Consider the following 17,136-nt stretch of genomic DNA (forward strand, 5'->3'; position numbering starts at 1 on the left):
TAGCAGAGTGGACTTTGGACAGCAGTTTGAGTTCTTGTGTGACGTAGGAGGGATAATTCGAAATCGAGGACGACTTATGTTTTAGAGCAGCATTCAGTTAAGGATGAGTTGTTGCATGAGGCACACCATTCTAGGTTTGCGATACATCTGAGTGGTACTAGTATGTATCGAGATCTGAGACGCTCGAGCATATTACTATGGTAATTATACACTATAGTATGAAGGAAGTAAATTTGGGGACCAAATTTTTGTTAATAGGGGAGAATATAAAATACCGAAACTTAAGGAGTAATTTGCAAACAAATTTACCCTAAGGTATAAAAGGGTATTGATGAAGTCATTTAAGGGGTTAATTAATTATTAAAGGCTAGACAATTAGTGGATTAAGTTTCATTTGGGTTCATGGTTAAACCCATATGGCTAACCCAATTGAGAGTCTATTTAACCCTTTAAACCAACCCTATCAAACCTAATCGAGCTAGGCCTAAAGCTCCATTTAAGAGCCCAATTAGAAAAGCCCATATACTATATTTAAGCCTAATTAATAACTTAATTAGGTATAGGGGTTATTGGGTTAGTGGCTATTGGATCTTGGACTAAACCCGTTAAGGAAACCTGTTAGGATTCCTCTTCCCAAAATCGTGAGTCTTTCTTCTCATTCGCACCGAAGCCTTCCTTCCTCTCCTTCTTCATTCGCGATTCCTTCTAACGCCGAGCCTTCTCCACCACCACCGCTCTCAGTGTTGGGATCGTCCTGGTGCAATGCGCGTGTTAACACGTTTCGGAAACGTGCGCAGCGTAAATATACAGATAATTAAAATTAATTATTATCACACACACGCATGCAATACAGGAAATAACATGTGTACAAGGCATGGCAGGAAATTAAAATTTTCAGAATAAAATTTATTCTACTTGCATAATTAAAATTTGCAGAATAAAATTATTCTAAACATGTACCTTGCGATGACGATGTTGAGCCATGTTGAATCAATCAAGCGATCCTCGTCCGAGTCCCGCCTCTACTGGTGATCCACGCCAAGCTCCCGTCTGGATGGCTTCGGAAGCCATGAGTCGCGTCATCATCTTCGGTACTAGCCGATGATCGATGACGATCGAATCGAGAGAATAGCCTAATTCCGAAAACCATGCAACAACGTGTATCGCGATCGTTCCGGGGCTTTCTAACTATCACCGAGAATCATATTCTCGATATAATTTCGATAATCAACCGTTAACTATCGATTTTAGGATAAACTGATCGAAACTATTCTGATAATGATGGAGTAATTGTCCGAGAGCTTCGTAAGCACTCAATAGCAAATCCTAATTTTTGACATTACTGTATGATGCTTGTTTCGGTAGCGATTTCATAAATCACAAGAAAAGAAAACAAAAAGTTATTTTCTCTTCCTCTCTGATACAGCCTCTCCGATACAGCCACAGCCAAAAACAGAATACAATAGCAGTCTCATACAGCCACAATAGAAGCAATTGGCACTCCCTGTTTCAAAGGAAAAACACAATTCTCCCTACTATTCACACGAGCTCCTTCTCTCTTCTGGTCGGCCACTGCAGGGATGATCCAGCAGCTGCCTTCTTTCAGGATCAGCCAACGCCGTTCTCTTGGAGGAAGAAAACAAAGCTCGGGAGGAGAAGTTCTGGTCGGTTATGTTTGCGCGGAGGCTAGCTTCAGGCCGGCGACGTTGCACGGAGGAAGAAAAGCAGAACCGGCGCCGTGCGAGGGTAGGAGAAGGATGAACAGGCTTGCTCAGCATTGCCAAGCGCCGCCCCTACGTGAGAGGAGGAAGAAACCACAACAGGCGGAAGTCCTTTTGCGCCCGCTTGTAGCCGCCCCGCAACCCGCCAGAAAACACCTCGCGCTCGCCGAAAGCCACCTCCGCTCGTCGTTCTCAGGTTCTTCCCAAGCAACGCTAGAACCGGTGCCGATCAGAGGAGATGGCTCTACCGCGCAGAGGTGGAGAAGGTTTCGGCGGCTTAGGGTTTTTGGGAGGCCAGCCAGGGAAGCAGGCGGAGGAAGAAGATCTACAGGAATCGCGTGGGTTGAAGATGATCCACAGTGCTGCGCCTCTTTTAAACGCGATCAGCCCTTTTAACCGGATGCTACAGTGGGTTTTTAGGGTTTTTAATTTCCTTATGGTTTTCACGCGGCAACCAAAACCCAAAACCAAAAGGCTTGAACCGGACCAATGAAACCAAATTAGGGTTTTGGGTTTAGTCTGGGTTGAACCGAATCTATACTGTAGCGAATCGGACCAATTTGGTTCAAAACTAAATCGCTTGGTTCACTAACCAAACGAATTCCGATTTAACCCAAATCAATTTTGTTCGATTCGTCTTCGTAAGACAAATCTGTCATCACATCTGTTCTGCCAAAATCTCTTCCATCGTGAACCAAATCAAGTTGGTTCAATTCGGTTCAAAATCGAATCATTTGGTTCACTAACCAAACGACCTCTGATTTAAACAAAATCAGTTTCATTCGTTTCATCTTTGTAAGATGAGTTCCATTAATTTGTCCGTCTAGTCCAACCATACTTTATTTCTCTCGTTCTGAGAATCTAATTCTCAAACTCGTTTTAAGTCCTTTGGAGAACTTGTTGTGTGTGTGACCCAATAGGTTCCCGGCTATGTTGGTCGTCCGTAATTAACCATTAATTACGAAACGATCATGAGTGACACCTAGTAGTATATTATGATCCTCAATTGACCAAAAAATCAATGATTGATTCCAGGATCTTACCACAACATTCTGCTTTTTTACTTTTCTAAGAAATACGGTTATCTCTGACAAATATACAAAACCCAGAAGTAGATCTCCTATCAATGGGAGATCCTATCCAATCTGCATCAGAATATCCTATAACTCGAGTAAGTCCTTTGTCTCCATACAAAAGACCTTTTCTTGTAGTGCCTCTGATATATCGGATAATGCGAGTCATAGCATTCCTGACTTACTACACTTACTGCAAATGAGATATTCGGATGAGTAACAATAAGGTAGCTTAGTCTCCCTACTAATTGTCTGTACCGTTCAGGATTTGGAAGAGGCTCCCCTTGATTTAATAAGAGCTTGACATTAGGATCCATGGGGTTGTCAACTGTCTTTGAGTTTAACATTCCTATTTCTTCCAGAATATCCGTTGCATACTTCTTTTGGGATATGATAATCCCATCTTTGGACTGTGCTACTTTTATCCCCAAGAAATATTTGAGTTTGGCAAGATCCTTTGTCTGAAAATGTTTGAAAAGATGTTGTTTTACCTGTGAAATCCCGAGATGATTACTACCTATGATGACAATATTATCAACATAAATTACTAAGTAAATGCAACTAGTAGATGAGTGATAATAAAAGACAGAATGATCAGTCTTGCTCCAAGTCCTGCTAAATTATTGAATTACAGTACTAAATCTACCGAACCATGCTATGGGATAACTGTTTGAGGTCATATAAAGATTTCCGCTAGCAACATACAAGATCAGAAGACTCCCCCTGAGCAACAAAATATAGAGGTTGCTCTATGTAGACTTCCTCGAGTAGGTCACCATGTAAGAAAGCATTTTTGATGTCCAATTAATAAAGAGACCAATGTCGAATCGCAACAGTGGATAGAAATAGACGCACAAAGGACATCTTGGCAACAAGAGAAAAGGTATCCCCATAATTCAATCCGAAGATCTAAGTATAGCCTTCAGTAATGAGGCAAGCCTTAAGCCGATTAACCTTTCCGTCTGGATCAACTTTCACCGTATATACCCATCGACAACCAACAATTGACTTCTCTGGTGGTAGAGGAATGAGGTCCCAAGTCTCACTGCTCTGTAAGGCACACATTTCATCAAGCATAGTCTGTTTCCAACCTGGATGGGCAAAGACATCACTTGTAGTCTTTGGAAGAGAAACAGATGACAAAAAGGAAAGACAAGAATAATAGGAAGGAGAAAGATGATAACTCAAAGAAACATAATGAGGGGAAGGATTACGAGTCGAATGCATACCTTTTCAAAGTGCAATGGGAATATCAAACTGAGAAAATGGGACCGGCGGAAGAGGCGAAAGACTTGGCTCCAAAGATATGTCCATGGCAGTGTCAGTGTTGGGCAGCAGCAAAGCAGGACGAAGATGATGCTGATAAACCTGCAATGGAGGAGGAGATGGGGCTGGAGGCGATTGAGACTCCTTAGAAGGATAAAAGATAGTTATTGGCATAGGCGTAGAAGGAGAAAACTCGGATAGAGATTCATTAGGCCCAAAAAATAGAATCGAATCAAAGAACATGACATCATTAGAGATGAAGTACTAATGGAGAGTAGGGAAATAACGCTTGCACCCTTTTTGAGACTGTGGGTACCCAAGGAAGACACATTTATGAAATTGGGGAGAGAGTTTGTCAATGCCAGGATCAAGAGCATAAACAAAACATATATAGAACCAAAGACGATGAAGATAAAGTACATGATGAGGGATTTGACCCTGTAAAGTGGAAAAATACATGCGATTGATGAGATAATACGCAGTAAGTACAACATCATCCCAAAATCAATGAGGAACATGAAAGTGGAGAAGAAGAGTCCGGGTGGTCTCGAGAAGATGGCGATTCTTACGTTCTGTAACTCCATTCTGTTGGGAGGTATGAGGATAAGACGTCCGATGCAACACACCATGAGATGCCAAGAAAGTCTAAAATAGAGTAGATAGATACTCACGTGCATTATCACTTTGCAAGGTTTAAAGAGAAATACCAAATTGAGTTTTAATTTCATGGAAAAAAGATTGAAAAATAAAAAATAATTCCGAATGGTCCTTCATCAGATATAATCAAGTATAACGGGGAAAATTATCTATAAAGGTAACAAAATATCATGACCCCAATGTAGAAGAAACACGACTCAGACCCCAAACATCAGAATGAACCAAAGCAAAAAGGGACATAGCCTGACTCATAGTGCGAGGAGAAAAAGAACTATTAGCATGCTTTCCTAATTGACACGACTCACAAGACAAAGAATCTAAGTGAGAAAGATTAGGATATAGTTGTTTCAACTTATCAAGACCAGGATGTCCCAACTGAGCATGAATAAGAAGTGGAGATGCCACCGCCAAACCAACAAGAGAGGGCTAGTCAAGCCAATATAGGCCATAAGACTCACATTCGAAGCCAATCTTCCTCCCTGTACTCCGGTCCTGTAAGGAAACAGAAGCTTTAGTAAACGAGCTGATACAATCAAGAGACCGAGTAAGCTGACTAATTGATAATTAATTAAAGAGAGCTCCGGGAACATAAAGAACATTATGAATAGAAAGAGACAGAGAAGGATGAACAATATCAACATCCTGTGACTGAGTTTGAGAACCATTTGTCATGTTGACAAAGGATAAATAACCGAAAGTAGTGAGAGAAGAAAAAAAGAGATCTATTATCAGTGATATAATCAGTGACCTCGGAATCAAGAACCCAAGGACCCGAAGAGTAAGATCTGCCAGCAAAGGAATTACTAGCGTATGCAACGGCAGCAGGGGAATTGGAAGCCTGTTGATCCTCATACCATTTCAGAAAGTCATCATAGGAAGGTGGTGGGGTCGAATCCGGTGGCAACTATGAAGTGGAAGCTGAAGAAGCAACAGAACTCTGGAGGATTTGAGCAGCACAAGGAGGTCGACCATGTAGACTCCAACATTTATCAATTGTGTGTCTTGGTCGGTGGCAATGACCACACCAAGGACGTCCTTTGCCATCCTTACGAGGTGTAGGTCTGGTGTTATTTCAAAAGACTAAAGTTGATGAGTCAATAGGAACGGAAGGAGACAATGTCAAGACTTTGGTACGGACATGAAGGAGAGTCGACCAGGTACTGTACATGGTAGCTTCTGTGGGGTTGCCCAGGATCTGGTCTCAAACATGAGAATAATCTATGGGCAGGCCATATAAAGCCAGAGACAAATAATTTCTTTCGATTTTCAAGCTCTGCAACAGGAGTGGTCATAGGTGGAAGCAGTTCATTGGAGTCATAAAAAAGGCTAGAGACCGAACCCAGATAAGTTGACATAGAATCCTTAATCTGATGGGCAATGAGGATGGTCATGAGATCTTCACAAATTTAATAGTCACCGAGAGGTGTTTATAAAGAGTTGTTGAGCCTGTGTCCAAATAGCTTTGCAAGTCTTGTGAGTGCGGAAGGCATCCCTAAGAGATGGATGGATGGTGGCTCGGATAATACAACACAACTGAGTGTCAAACTTTTTCCACAAAGGATGATCGACAACTTGAATATCCTCTTCAGTTTGGGTGAGATGTGTCTCATAACCTTGTCCAACAAGCCAAAGCTCAATGTGAGAGTTCCAAGAGGAGTAGTTATTACCATCCAACAGCTCGAAGAGAACAGTGCAGTAATGTGGTTGGAAAAGATTGGGTTATCCGACTTCGGAGTGCCAGAGGTAGCCATCAAGAGAGAATAGAGCAAAGCTTAATCGACGGTGTTAGGAACAGACGCCGAAGGAGAACACACTGTGGAGAATCAGCCCGTGGTGAAAGATGACATTGAGGAGCAGCGGCGGAAGCTGGTGATGAGCTGCGACGTATGCCGCCTCTCTTCCTGATGCTTGCGAGGATAGGAGACTGGACAGCGAATCTCCAAGAAAGTGTCAGCTTCGCTTAGGTTGATCGTGATCAGAGGTGGGTCGTGCTTCCTTAGGCCGCGACGACAAAGGATTTCAACACGTGAGGAAGATGTCGAAGAGAAGAGTCGCACGATGAGGAAAGGTGGCACCGGAACTAGGTTGCGGGAAAGAGGAATAGGTTTTTTTTCTAATCTCGCTCTAATACCATGTTATTTTACAAAAGAATTCTACATCGAATATTACAATAGGTAAGCCCTATTTATATACAAAGTTAGGGCCTATTTTAAGAAATAATTAGAACTCTATTTTAGGAAGTAAATCAAGATTCTATTCTAAGGACTAATTTTTAATTTAGGTAAAATACAAATTAGGATACCAAATCACCCCTAGCTATATTTATAATATTCTAATAGATATCAAATCACTCCTAGCCATATTTACAATATTCTAACAATATATATATAATTAAATATGAAAATCATTAAACATCAATATGTATACAACTATTTTGAAATTATTTTTCAAGAAAATAATCATATAGATTTTTTAAATTTGTTCAAAAATATTTTTAATTTAAAATGTCCTAATATCTTACGTAACCCATGTGAGTTATGGTGAGTCACATAAGACATTATTAAAATAACCATGTGTTTATGATAATGTTTTTCCAAAATATCAAATCCAAGAAACTTAAAACTAAGTTTTATTCTTACTAGTTTAGATTGGACTGAGATAGTTTCAGTTAGATCCATAAAGTCAATTACACTAGATAGAATATACATGATTCAGCCTAGACATGAGTTAACAAAGTTTCTTTAGCCTACTCATCTAAACCTTCTCTCATACTGTCGATCAAGATAACTTTTTTTGCCCTAGATTTTCCTGATATTAGCATGAATAGAATGCATGACATGACATATTATAATTAATAAAATATGCATTGTCACGTCCTGAGAGACGACCACTCAAAAAATTTCGGTAGCATCTTCCCTATAACAATTCAACTTTCCCTGATACATAAGGCCCACACGGCCGATCACTAGTATAATACAAATAAATAAACTACTAAACTACAACGATAAAGGCCCACATGGCCGCAAACCACATAGCCATCGCATGCATATACAAATAGCAAACCACAACGTATAAATCGATCAAACCATGACAAACTCTACAAATCTATGCTAATAGAAAACTACGAAAATGGAATTATAACGAGATCCAAGTCCATACAATATGAACATAAGTGCAAACTACAGAGAATTATAACAATTGTTGACAGACACGAACATAAATCCGAAACCACTTCCAATGCAGTCCAAAAAAAATCATACGAAGTAAAATAATAAAATACACCTTGTGCTGTGAGATAGGGGCAGTCTGACAAAACTCCAAGCTTCAAACAACATCCTTATTTGCTACCTGGGGAAGAATAAAAGAAATCCCAGGGTCTGGGTGTTGAGTATAAAATACTCAGTGAATACTAAAATGGAAGTGCACAACATATTTATATAAGGAATCAATAGAATATACAGTCTCCATACGATATATAACGAACAAGGTCAATATACTACATACAAATAATAGGTATCATGCAATACGAGAATAATGCATTTCATGTCACACAATACAACAATCATATAACAACAAGTGCAACAACCATAAATACAGAAAATAACTACCAACAAATGCATGCACATGTGTAATGCATGGTTACTGTCTGCACTCGTCACCCTCAGACACTCAACTAGTGAACTGGGGCGCCAAACAGGACAACTGCACACGCTCCAACAACAAACCACTACTAATCAAGTGGGAAGCGGGCAGGATATCGTAGGAGAGCTATCTAGCTAGTCCTGGTTGCACCCAACATAATGCAACAATTGCTCTCACTCTTGTACCACTATCACATAGTATCAAGTGAGTGCTAATCACAATCAACCACACCTACTTCTATCATGTATATGTCATGATACTCAATTCAACAAGTGAGGCCTACATCTACTCAAGCATAAACATCTACTCAGGCATAATCAACATCAATTAGAACAAGTCATCACTACAGATCAAGATCAATCAACAAGGTATCATGCAAAGAGTGTAACGGTAAAAATAAAGTCAAGATGCCAAACAACTAAGTTATAATAAATTATGCACTAAAATTAGGAATTGTACTGACCAAGTACAGAAGTACCCCACTTGGTATGACAAATATCCAAGAACCCCTAGAAAATAAAATCCTCGTATGTAGTAGGATCCACCAATCATGGTCCTACAAATTATAACATACAACACCACTAATATAATTATATTTTAAATTCTACAACAAGTCAAATCCTAATCGAATCTAAGATTAACGTTAACCAGATCAAACACTAACAATAAGCTAATTTGACCTCAATCACCAACACTTTCTTGATCAACTAGATCCAACCAAATCAGATCTGTCAATAGATCCAACAAACTTGATCAACTAGATCCAACCAAATCAGATCTGTCAATAAATCCAATAAACTTGATCAATCGGATCCAATCAACAGATCAATCCAAGAACCCAACAGCAAACAAACTACTCAATCCTACACAAGCAAAATCTAATAGACTCCATACACTCCAATCCTCAACAAAACAAGCTAATAGAAATTCAGATTCTTCAACATCGAAACAAAACTCAATAGTCAAGAACTAATCTCAATCGAAACCCACAGAAAATCCATCATAAACGGAAACAATTCAAGAAAGGAACCTCACCTCTGTTGCCCTAGAAATCCAACTCTGCCCTAATCCAGATCCAATCTCCAATCAAGATCCGATCAGTTCAACCCAGAAATCTGTACAAAACCAAAAATCCCAATAGTTTGCAAAAGAATTCAACATCGAACTGATCTCTAACAAATTCAAAAATCTAACCAGATCAACAAGGAAAACTTACCTCAGATTTGTGAGGTTACCTGTTGAACTGGCGGGGAATGAATAAAATTTATATTAAAAAGTTGACTTGAGTTAGTCATTGAGACTAATTGAGAAGTTATTAATTGAGAATGTAACAATGATGATAAATGATGAAAAAGATACAAAGTGAAATAATAGAATAAAAATAATAAATATTAAAAAATATTAACTATGAGCCTAATTTTATACCAAAGCTTTATGCCAGAGTACTGGACTATACACTTGAGTAGTGGTGCCATGATGTAGCCCTTGGTCCAGAGCACTTGACCGCCCACATATTATTGTGGTAGCATGGAGGCCGCGGTTAGTGTTTATCATGTCTTCTACTGGTGAGGGCTTTTAGCTCATACGTTATATAATGTATACGACGATATATTCTGAGGAGGCTGTTAGCCTATATGTGTGACATTATTATACTCTGATGATATTGGCTCCAGTAGTTCACTTTTTAGTTGATTTATATCATTGATTCATATATACATATTGATACTCACATAATTATGATATTTACCCAGATTGAGAAGTTATCTTAATTGATGATAATAAATGATAATTAAGTTGATATGCTAAATTCATAAATGAAAATATTATATGATTCCAGATAATGTTAACTGAAGCTAAAGATACATATATATATTATGTATAAAAGGAGAATTTTAAGAAAAACTTGAAGTTGAAATAAGAAACTGTGATCTACTCTATTTCCTTGGCTTCTTAAATAAGATTAAATTCATTCACATCTTTTTTGTTTACCCACTTAGCTATTGGATAACTATCTGCATTCTTTGGCCTCCAGTTTTGCAGGTGCAGACACACTTTTGATACTATATTTGGTTCAGTTTGCTTTAAAGTTGCTTAGACATCTTGACGTGCAAATTCTGGTTTGTTTTATCTTAGTTTTGTGGTATTTAAGTTTTGTACATATGTTGTTTTATATGTACAGGTGGTTATCCATGAAACATAATAAATATATATATGAACTTTTTCAGTTATTCTGTTTATAAAGTATAGATGGTTCTTTTATTGGCTCTTCTATTATATTGTTACCGAGTGAGATACCTCTCATGTGTGCGGGAATGACACCTCCGGGGCATGACAATTTTATTGGTATCAGAGCGAGGTTCGCGATTTCTGTTCTTGGACTCCAACTCTATTTCGGGATTTTTGTTTCTGTTTGTGATTCTCGAACAGAAGAGTTTTTATGCAAGCCGAGTTGTATCTCTGAGCTATAGGATTTAAGGGTCCTATATTGATTTAAATATCTTGATTATAATTGATTATTAAAAATTTCATTTGATTTTATAGGCAATGCCATGAGGCGGACTTACCCGTGGTCATGGTTGGAGCAGTAGCCATGCTCACAGTCGTAGCGGTGGTTGCAATGGTGGTAGTAGCCGAGCTCATGATTGTACACGTCGACGTGCCTCTACTACTCAGAGGGTTGATCATGGTTTGCTTGAGGCACCACCCTCCCCATCTGAGATGATACCAGAGGCTTAGATTGGTCCTAGTGTTGGAGTTGGTGGTCAGCCTGAGGGACAACCTCATCTTGTGGAAGCTCATGTGGCCGACTCAGTCACCGCTACATCATCCATTATCATGGAGAAGGCTCGCATTCCTTTGCTTGCTAGTTTAGCAAAGGTCATTTTACTCTATTCCATGGAGGCACTGACCCTTGGGTGACACATACATGGTTAGAGGATAGCGAGTGTACTTCTGGGTACATGTCTTATTTTGACACAGAGAAGGTAGAGCTAGCTGCATATCATTTTAGAGGACATGCATCCACATGGTGGAAGATGCAGAAGACTATTTTCAGTGATCAAGTTATCTCTTGCCAGTCATTCAAAGAGGCGTTCGAAAGACAATATTGCAGCATTTTGTATCGCTCGATGCCAGGAATTCATGAGTCTCAAGCAAGATGACTGAAGCGTTCTGGACTATAGTGCAGAATTTAGTTGACTTGCTGAGTTTTGCCTAATATGGTAGCTCAGGACTATGATCATATGCTCCACTTTACCAATGAGTTTGCAGCATATATTCAGATCAGGATGTCTGGATTCCCTGTTACAACTTATCGAGAGGCACTAAATCGAGTTATATTTATTGAGATGACTCAGCAGCAAATCTCCCAGGAAAAAGAAGCTAGTCGACAAACCTCACAGACATCACACTCTAGATAGCAGAATCGAGGTTGTTGATCCCGTGACCAGGATACGACTAATCCTGAAGTGTTTTCAATGTGGTGCACCAAATCACACAGCATCAGAATGCCCACTGGATTGTAGTATATGTTTCTATTGTAAATTTCTAGGACATATGCAGAAAGATTGTACTTTGAGAGCACAACATCAAACAGGAGGATCACAGTCTCAGCAGGCTTAACCTGTGCCACTACCTCCACAATCTCGACATTAGAGAGGTCCACAGAAATCTTAGCAGTACTAGCAATGAAATCCCTCACATACCCAGTCTGTTCCACAACCACAACTTTATCAGTTATAGTCCTAAGTGAGGAGCGAGTATCATTCTGTAACTCCACTCCAATAGAATTTTCCAGCTCCATCTCAACAGTATTTGTTAGCTCTGCCCTAGCAGTACCTACCTCCTCCACCTCAGCAATACTTGCTACCCTCACCCCACCAATATCCATCACTGTCTTACCAACCCTTGACCCAGCCATACCAGCCTTCGCAAGATCAGAATTAGCGCTCTTCTTCTATCCAGAGGGGTCAGCAGTCGGGTCCGAAGGCAGGACATGTATATGTCTTGACTCGTGAGGAGGCACAGGGAGCTGGAGGATTAGTTATCCGAGGCATTATCCCCATTTATAATTTTTCTACGGATATATTGATAGATAATGGTAGCTCGCATTCTTTTATTTCTCTGAAATTCCTATGCAAAATTGGGAGGATTCCAACCCTTCAATATTATGGATTATCTATCACGTTCAAAGAGACAGCTATCCAAAAAAATTTCGGCAGCATCTCCCCTATAACAATTCAACTTTTTCTGAATAGATATTAAGATAGAACCCACACGACCGCTCAACAACACAACATATGTATTTAACTACTAAACTATACGAATAAAGGCCCACACGACCACAAACTACATATCCAACATATGCATGTAACAATACCAACCACAACAACAAACCAATCCACATACATGTACCAACAAGGTTTGATCACCAAAACACATCAACTAGGTAACAATGAAAATCCCGAAGCACTTCAATAGTGCTTACAACAAAATCAAACGACAAACTCCAAAAACCCACACATCGAAAACACAATCCAACAACCATACGAAATAACCCAAACTAATACTTCTGCTGTGAGATGGGGGTAGTTCAGCAGAACTCCAAACTTCAAGACAACATCCTTACCTGCTACCTGAGGAGAAAGAAAGGAAAATCCCAAAGTCTGGGTGATGAGTATAAAATACTCAGTGGGTACTAGGAAGTGCACAACATAGAATATAAACATGGATATCAAAGGTATACAGTCTCAATATGATACTTAAGGAACAAGATCAATAATGGATAATAGATATCATGCATATACAACCAATGTATGTAATGTTACACAATGCAATAAACATATATCAAACAAGTGCAACAACCACACACATAGATGCATTAAATAAACAATCAACAAATGCAGCAAGATAAACAACTAACAAATACATGCACATATGCAACACACATCACAAATAACATGCATGGTCACTGTCTGCACTTGCCACCCCCAGACACCACACAGGTAGTGAACTGGGACGCCAAACAGGACAACTGCACACACTCCACAACAGACCACTACACGTGAGTAGGGAGCAGGAAAATATCACTGTCTGCACTCAACATCTCCAGACACCCACACTGTGTAGTGAACTGGGGTGCATGATAAGAATCACCCGCTCCAACAACAGATCAGCTACACGCGAGGGGGAGGGGCAGTATTCCAGGAGAACTATCTAGCTAGTCCTGGTCGCACCGACACAGGTAGTGTGATAATGGTCTCATCCACACAGGTAGTGAGAGCCAACAACAACAAGAAGTTATGATGCATAGTTCAATAGATAACTACTACATCTACCAAGATATACACAACATCAATCATAATAAGTCAGCACAGATAAACAACAATTAATGAGACTGTATTGACGACAATGGGATCATATCAAGGTCAATAGTAAGTATCGAGTAACGAATCAAGCAACGAATGTAATAAGAGGATAATTAATAACAGATTTATACTAAATCATGCACTACAAAAAGACCTGTATTGACCAAGTACAGGAGTACCCACCTGGTATGATGCACATCGCAATAAGAACCCCCAAATACAAATTCGTACATAGCAGGATCAACAAATCAAGGTCATGAAATTTATAAAAATACAACACTCACTACTATAATAATATATTAAAGTTTACAACGAAGTAAATCCCCTACTTAACTTCCTACTCCACCCTTAACCCCAACCAAATCCAAACTAACCCAACCAATCCAATTAACACTATTCAACCGGATCAAAAGCTATCCTAATCCAAATCCAATCAAATACATACCACACCTAATCTAATTAACATAATTTAATTGCAACATCTACAACTAAAACAAAATCCTATCAGAACCATAATCCATAATAAATTAAACCAATCTTCATCGAAAACACATATTTCAAGCTACACCTCCAGAATCAAGATTGGAACAAATTAATCCCAATACAACCCTAACTGGACAAACCAATCAACACACAACCCTAGCTCCACCGATTCAAACCACAAACAACAGACCACCAACAAGACAAGACCGAATCAACATACAGAACTCACTAACCATGACCTTCTATAAACCTAATCGAAACAGAACCCCAAAATAGAATCTAGAAACTTCAACAATCAATACATCCAACAGAACCCTAGTTCCCTTCAAATTCCAATAGCAACCAACATCCTAACAAACTTGAAATCTCACAGCAATCCAAGACCAGATCAAACACCTCAACAAATCAAATCACACGAACATTTGACTCTCGAACAGATAAATTCATTAACCCTAACTCCACCTCAGGAATCCATCTCAATCCTACCAAAACCCAATCGAATAGAGAAACTCTAAAATTCAGAAATCTCACATCAGAGCAGAATGACTTTCTGCAGTGGAACAGGAACTATCGGAACAGCATTCTATCAACACTTGGGATGAAATGAAGACTTTGATGAGAAGGAGATTTGTGCCTTCCCACTACCACAAGGAATTGCATAACAAATTGCAAAGACTCATCCAAGGGAGTAGGAGTGTGGATGAGTATTACAAGGAGATGGAGGTGGCTTTAATTAGAGCCAATATTGTGGAGGATAGGGAAGCAACCATGGCTCGGTTTCTCCATCGCCTAAACCGATATATTGGAGACATTGTGGAGTTACAACATTATGTGGAGCTTGAAGACTTAGTTCATCAAGCAATGAAAGTGGAGCAACAATTAAAGAGAAAGGGCATTATGAAGAAACCATCTTCTTCAAACTACTCTTCAAGTTGGAAGGACAAGCCAAAGAAGGAGGGTTCTCCTTCTAATTCAAAGGAGGTAACAAGCACTAAGAAGCCTTTTCCTACTACTTCTTCTTCTACTTCTAAGAGCAGGGATATCAAGTGCTTTAAGTATTTGGGAAAAGGACATATTGCATCCGAATGCCGAAATAAGAAGACTATGGTGGTTAGGGATAATGGGAGTATCTCTAGTGAAGAAATTTCTTCTCATTCCTCTTCTTCAAGCGATGAGGAACATGATGGAGCAGCCTATGCGCAAGATGGCGATCTCTTGGTGGTTAGGAGGTTATTGGGAAGTCAAGCCAAGGAGCATGAGGAGGACCAAAGAGAAAATATTTTTCATACCTGTTGCCTTATTCAAGGTAAAACATGCTCTATGATCATTGATGGTGGGAGTTGCACCAAACTGGCAAGCACTAGGTTGGTTACCAAACTCATCCTCAAGACTACACCGCATGCAAGACCATATAAACTCCAATGTCTAAGTAATAGTGGTGAATTGGTGGTGAATCAACAAGTGCTGTTTAATTTCTCCATCGGCAAATATGAAGATCAAGTCCATGGAGGCAAGCCACATTCTTCTTGGAAGACCTTGCCAGTTTGATAGGAGAGCTCACCATGATGGATTCTCCAACAAGTTCTCATTTCTTCACAATTCCTGTAAAGTCACACTTGTACCATTACTACCTAAGGAGGTTTGTGCGGATCAAATAAACATGAGAGAGAAAAGAGAAAAAGAAGAGCGAGAGCTTAAGAAAGAGAAAGAGTGTGTGAAAAAGAAAATACTTGATTTTGAGGACAAAATTCAAAAAAAAAAAAGAGAATGAGGAAAAGAAAAGAGAGGAGGAAAGGAAAGAGAGAAGAATAGAAAATTTATTTGCAAGAGGAAGTGAGGTGAAGAGAGCTTATTTGACAAGGCAGCCTATATTTATTCTTTTGTGCAAGAAAATTTGCTTGGAAACTAATACTAACTCTTTGCCTAGTGATGTTGTTGGTATTTTGCAGGATTTTGAGGATGTGTTTTCCAAGGAAGTACCTCACAGTTTGTCACCAATAAGGGGAATAGAACACCAAATGGACCTTATTCCTGGTGCTTCTCTACCCAATAGGCCAGCCTATAGGAGCAACCCTCAAGAAACAAAGGAGATACAAAATCAAGTGGAGTTATTGCAAAAAGGATGGGTTAAAGAGAGCTTAAGTCCATGTGCTGTACCCGTAATTTTGGTGCCTAAAAAGGTTCGGGATGGCAAAGCAAAGGCAGAATATGTGAAGAAGCTTCATGATGTGTGTATCTGTGATGTTCATTGGACGTGTAGTTTTTATTCCGGTCATATATGACCGTGTACTGTTTGTATTAGGGAATTGTCATAGTTACTGGGAGAAATGCTGCTGAAATTTTTCAGACGGCTTCCCGGGGCGTGACAATTTTAGTGGTATCAGAGCGTAGGTTCATATCCATTCGGATTTCTGTTGCATTTGAGTCGATTTTCCGAAGTCCGTCGGATTTATCGTCAAGAGTTATCATTGCATTTGTATTTATCTGATACCACTAAATTGTTTGGTGTCAGAGCATGTTAGGTAAACATTTAGTTTTAGGGTTTATGTGTCTAGTTTGGTTACCTGACCCGAGTTGTGAGATGGACAGACAGCGGCATGAATTCTCCAAGCAAGTTGTAAGTAAATTTCTAGTACATTTATTCATGTTCTAGAAATTTATATTAGTTGTATGTAAACCAGATGTTATTATGGCCCCTGGAAATTGTGGACGTGGTCGACTACGGAGACGACCTGCTAGGTATGTGGATACGAGAGAGTTCCGAGGAGGATATGGTTCGTCAGGAGCCTATTGATTATCCCTCGGTCCAGTGTAGGGGTCCTCGATCCGGAGATACCAGCTACTCGACTCCGAGGAGATATCTTGCCGGATCCAGTACCGGTTTTTCTGAGCCACCGTAGGGACTGGAGATCGGAGTCGGATCCTAGC

At 39.6% G+C, this 17,136-nt stretch overlaps 1 pseudogene; it reads left to right on the forward strand.

Annotated features, from left to right (window-relative positions):
- Window positions 1-5,527: 5,527 nt before the first annotated feature.
- On the forward strand, window positions 5,528-15,756 carry LOC141827284 (uncharacterized; annotated as a pseudogene).
- The last annotated feature ends 1,380 nt before the right edge of the window (window positions 15,757-17,136 follow it).

Source organism: Curcuma longa, chromosome 4, assembly GCF_044706935.1.
Source record: "Curcuma longa cultivar G26 ecotype Majalengka, Jawa Barat chromosome 4, ITB_CL_G26_1.1, whole genome shotgun sequence".
Taxonomy (NCBI): Eukaryota; Viridiplantae; Streptophyta; class Magnoliopsida; order Zingiberales; family Zingiberaceae; genus Curcuma; species Curcuma longa.